Genomic DNA, 6,163 nt, shown 5'->3' with positions numbered 1-6,163 from the left:
AATAATAATAATAATAGTAATAAATAAATAAGTTCATTTACTTAGTTAAAAAAATTTTAAAAAAATAATAATAAGTTAAAGTTAATGAGTCCTTTTACTTAGTTGAAGTTTTCTTTCATAATAAAAAAAAAATTAGTTAAAATAAATGAGTTCTTTTACTTAGTTAAATTTCAAAATTAGTCAAAGTCGTTATAAGTTCTTTTACTTAGTTAAAATTTCAAAATTAGTCAAAATCATTTTTAGTCAAATCGCCGGTTAACCGCAAGTTAGCGGGCATTCCGAGGGCCTAACACCTTCTCGAAATGTACATTGAACTTCGAACCCTTTTATTTTCAATTTATTGTATCTGTTTGAGTCTTTTGAAAACCTTAAAAATTTTCTTGATTTTTTACTAAAAATTAAGTGGCGACTCTGTTCTTTTGGAAATTCGATTTCTCTTAAACCATAAGTTTAATCGATTTTTCGGAAACTTAGTCATTTTTCTTTTATTTATCTTTTCGAGTAAAACATAAATGGCTAACTCTGTTGGGGACTTAATTAAGTTCTAACCATAAGATTTGGCTTATTTAACTGATTGTTATTAACTGTTGATTGTTTATTTGCGCTAAACGTGTTTAAATTGATATAACTGTCATTGCATTTCATGGCATATTCTCTCGTATGTATAGTATATTAAAGGATGGTTTTGCGGAACCGCAACCGGACTTTTTTATAACTCAACCCTTTTACGGAACAATCGGCAATTTATTGGTTCATCATGCGTCCAATGGTTGTCATGAGTTCCAGCCTAAGTTGTCCGCTTGGGTTCCCGGTCTTTCAAAGCCACTCTTAGTCAACTAGTGTAGAGCGAAACCAAATCCCAAATTTAGAGCATTTTGAACTAAGTTGACCCAACACCCAAGGCGTGTTGGGCCCATTAAAAGCCCACCTTGTGTCTATTTGGCCCATTTGCCAATAAAAAGACAATCATCCTTGTGTCAATTTGGCCCATTGGTCAATAAAAGACAATCACGCTTATGTGTTTAAATTCGAAAGATGTATACGTCATTTGGCAAAACATTGTCTCTTGGGGTTGAGAGTTTAATAGTTTGTTCGAGTCGAAGAAGGATCAAGTTACCATTTCATCCAAAGCATGGACATTCGGAGATGACAAGAAATAAAAAAGGACCGTCCATGGAAGCATAGTTTAGGATTGTACCCCTGTGTGGGATTGATCATTTGTATCCCTTTTCAGTTTTATTCGTAAAATTTGTATAAATTTGGGTTTCGAGGCAATGCAATGTTTCAAACGAAATACATCCTTCAAATAGTTAGGCCTACCCTTGGCACAAAAGGGTCACATATTTGTTTAGAACGCGTAATATTTGCTTATGTGTTATAACTACTTGTGTGAATATGTTGCTTTATTTGAAGATATTCTAGCTTACTCCTCTTCGAATTATTTCTAGAACCATTTAAGCACAAATATCAAGTCACTATCAAAAGTGCGTCCCAATACTCTTTGAGTTTTTAGTTTCACAACAAAATTCGAACTTCATTTTTTCAAATCTTACTCATAAAAAAAAAAAGAAAAAAAAAAGGAGTTAACCCTCTCAAACTGAAAAGAGATTTGAGTGGGTCGAACTACGTAGGACCTGAATTCTCCTCCGCAAGATACGTAGGCAGCCATTCAAAGGTTCGGTCCCCATTTTGAGAAATTCTATCTCTCTCAACTCTTGCAATGAGATTCGAATTTCATCTCCATCGAAAATCAGAAGTATGTCAATGAAAGATGCAAAAAATCTTAGCTCGACTGAAGTCAATCTTTCTGTCACTAATCCCAAAGTTAGATAGACAAATTTCTGTCTATTAGCCATTTTTTCTATATCCGTAGGCTAGTCTATCTTCAAATGAAGCAACCTTTGTCTGTTTGCACCAATGTATGATATCTTCCACTATTTATCACCTTCAGACACTAACACGTGTACCTTTTGAGTAATTTTTCTTCTGTCAGGTGCTTAGAACTGATCTGTGTTGATAAGCTGGCTGGTCATCCTTATTTCACAAGATCTAAGGCTCCAAAAGATTCCTTTCCCGATCAAAGTTTGCACAAAGGAAAGACAGTAATGGGTGATAACAATGACGAGATTAGCTTGACTGATGTCGTGGCTCAGCCCGCCGCCACTGATCAAAATGAATTAATTATGCAGTTGATGCAACAGATCACCGAGATGAGGGTCGAAATGCAGAGAATGCAAGATCTGCCTAATCCGGTTTTTGCTTTTAATACTCCAGGAGACGGGAGACCTCCACTCTACTTTCCTCCTTCGAACGCGGAACAGGCTCAGAACCCTCCCTCCAATCCCGCTCAGAATCCCTCAACCATCCACCCAACCGCCCCACATCCCCATCAGGCCTCTATCTCTTACCAAGCACCACCTCATCCTCAAGGTACCAGCCCCCAAACCTTTCCTTCTCATCAAAATACCAACCCATAAGCTTGCCCTCCCCCTCAAAATCAAAATGTCAACAATCCGCAAACATTCTCCCATCACCATAATCAACATACCAACCCCCAGACTTTCCCCCAAAATTACCAAGTCACTCAAAATACCCAGAATCCCTCAATTGCTCCGCCATTGCCACAAAAGACTACTTTTCAAATCCCAATTCCAAATGAACCCTATGTCAACTGTTCCGAGCTTGATCACTATGAGGAACAAGAGAGAGAGTGGAGGTCAAAGGAAGAGGCAACCAAGTTAAATATGAAAGTAGAGATCAGGAAAGCCATGAAGGGGTTGCATTGTATTTGTCACACCCTAAACTCAAGGGGCGCAACTGGCTCCTAATGCCAAAACTCAAGCCCAAGACGACCCTGCTGAACCATTTGCTATTAGCGCATGCCAACCACACGCAATCAAGAAATCAAACAAGTATATCTCGGCTTAAAACTAAGCCATCGGCCGGCAAGGCCCCTGCCAACTGATCTATAAAAGAAACAACTACTCCCAGTAGATCATATAAATAATTAGCCAACTAGCACAGAAGTCCTGATTGAGCCGTCGAGGCCACCATGATATCTATACCAAAACTAAAAGCAGGTATATATCAATACAATACATCAAACAGCTCACAAGCTTCAGCAAACCAACCACATAGGCCAGTATGGCCCTAACGTAGCTATACACCCCACACACTAGCTCTCTTAGGCGAGCAATTTAGCTATAAACAATATATATATGAATAATCTCCAAGTCGTTCTTAACTTAGGGTCTTTCTTAACAGATCGTGAGTCCCTAAAAATGAGGGATTATAACCACCCAATCAGCCAACCATTCACAAATACATCTACAAGATCACCAACGTTAACTACATCTAAGGAAACATGTCGAACGAAGGGAATAACCTTAACATACCTTTCCAATGAACGCTCGAAAGACTGTAGTTCCTTCACGAAAGTTGTTCCTTATGTCCTAAGCTTCGCAAACACTATATATACACAGCTGGTACGCACCTATAAACAGTTTATAATTAATCTTATATCGACAGATTTGCCATATTGCCCCAACTTGTCGAAACGTCCGTAGAAATTCATAAAAACAATCATAAAAGAGTCCTGAGATGATTACCTTAGTTAACCAAGTTAAAACCTTGAAGAAACACCAATAATTACAAATTTATATCTTCAAAAACCAGCTCCAAACGCAGCAAATAGAAGGGAAAAATGATTGCCACGTGTAGGGATTAAGTTTCTAGGCACGGGGGGCAAATGTTTAATGGTAGAAATCGTCAAAAACTAACCTTCATTATGCTAGGACTTCATAGAAACCCTCTCCTAAGCTTTCTCTCTAGTTTTAGAACTAAAATGAATTGTTTCCATGGCTAAAAACGTTAAATAGCCGACATACCATATTTCTTTACCCGACCCGGATTCTGCCATGGCAGTCCCTAGTAAAACCCTCATAAATTTGTACTCGGATGTCCGTTTGATACGGGGTTTTATGCATTGCAAACTAGACTCGTAGGCCTTCGATTTAATGGGTAATAAGACTTCTAAATCTTTATATATTGGGAGAAAACATCCAATACATTTGACCCAAATTTCAAAGAAATCTTTAAAAAGGAACTTATGATAACTTTCGCCAAATTTTATTTTGCCACTTACTTAACTTCAAAACTTGAGATAAAACATTTGAACACTTAAAATATGACATACCACATCATTTTTAATTTATTACTCACCCTCCTTGTCTTTCCTAAAAAAATAAAAAATCTGAGTCACACAATCATATCCCTAGGAGTTGCCAAAGTATAGGCAAACTATCATTTGTGAATGTGACTATCCATAACCTGAAACACAGAAATTCTAACCTAGGCGTCTCACATGACGGCATAAATAGGTAAGCACTATAGCTCTACAATAACAGTGCGAGCAAAATACAACGACAACAACCATAATAATAAGAAATAATAAAAAAAAATAGGATAGGTATCTAACCTTACTTCACTAATATAAATTGATATGCTATCACCCTCGGGGTAGTGAAACAAGTAGAGGATATTTGGACCTCATGCCATCCTCAGCTTCCCAGGTCACCTCTTCTCTATTCTTGTTTCTCCACAATACTTTAACCGAAGCAACCTCCTTGGTCCTCAATTTATGGACCTGTCGATCTAATATGGCAACTGGAGTTTCCTCGTAGGACAAATCCTTTGTGATCTGAACATCCTCAACTGGGACAACCCGATAAGGGTCTCCTACACACTTTCGTAGCATCGATACATGGAAAACTAGATGAACAGATTCTAGCCCCGAAGACAATTCTAAGTCATAAGCCACTTGTCCTACCCTCCGAAGGATCCGGTATGGCCCAATGAATCTTGGACTAAGCTTGCCTTTTTTGCCAAATTTCATAACACCTTTCATAGGAGAGACTTTTAAGAATACCCAGTCATCGACATAAAACTCTAAGTCCCTTCGTCGCATATCTGAGTATGACTTCTGTCGGCTTTGAGCTGTTAGCAACCTCTCCCGAATGAGCTTAACTTTCTCTACTCTTTGCTGGACTAAGTCGAGTCCGATCAACCCTGACTTACCTACCTCAAACAATCAAATGCGGGATCTACATTTTCTCCCATACAAAGCCTCATAAGCTGCCATCCCGATGCTAGAATGATAACTATTATTGTATGTGAACTCAATAAGAGGCAAGTGGTCATCCCAACTTCCCTTGAAGTCTAGCGCTCACGCCCGTAACATATCCTCGAGTGTCAAAATTATGCGCTCAGCCTGGCCATCTGTTTGAGGGTGAAAGGGTGAAATGAGGTACTAAGATTAACTTGTGTCCCTAATCCTTTCTGGAAGGACTTCCAGAAGTTGGCGGTAAATTGTGCTCCTCTATCAGAGATAATAGATACTAGGACACCGTGTAGCCTAACAATCTCTCTAATATAGAGCCCTGCATAGTCTTCGGCCAAAAAAGTTACCCTGATTGGTAAGAAGTGGGCTGATTTTGTTAGTCTATCAACAATTAGCCAAATAGAGTCAAACTTGCGAAGCGATCGAGGTAACCCTGTAATAAAATCCATACTAATTTCTTCCCACTACCATAAAGGAATGGCTATCTCCAGAACTAGCCCAGCGGGGTTTTGGTGCTCAACCTTCACCTGTTGGCAGTTAGGACACTGCGCCACAAACTCAGCAACGTCCTTCTTCATCCCCTGCCACCAATAGATCTCCTTAATATCATGGTACATATTCGTCGAACCAGGGTGAATAGAATAACGGGAATGATGTGCCTCTTCCATAATCCGATGTCGAAGCCCTGCAATATTTGGAACATATAATCGATCGTTATATCTAAGAACTCCATCTCCTGCTATATCAAATGCTAAAGACTGTTGATCCTGAGCCTTGTCTCTAAGCTGCTCTAAGCTAAGATCCTCTTGTTGCCATGATTTTACTTCTACAACTAGAGACGATACGGCTGTAACTTGAATTGTGACCCCACTATTGTCTACCTCTAACAATCTGACTCCCAAGCTAGCTAACTGATGAAGCTCTCGCGCTAGCTCACGCTTCTCAAGAACTAAATAGGATAAACTACCCATAGATCTTTGACTGAGGGCATTGGCTACCACATTCACCTTTCCTGGATGATATAAAATGTCCACGTCGTAGTCT

This window comes from Solanum tuberosum, unplaced genomic scaffold (genome assembly GCF_000226075.1).
Source record: "Solanum tuberosum cultivar DM 1-3 516 R44 unplaced genomic scaffold, SolTub_3.0 scf00120, whole genome shotgun sequence".
Classification (NCBI taxonomy): domain Eukaryota; kingdom Viridiplantae; phylum Streptophyta; class Magnoliopsida; order Solanales; family Solanaceae; genus Solanum; species Solanum tuberosum.
Note: the sequence above shows the minus strand (reverse complement) of the source record.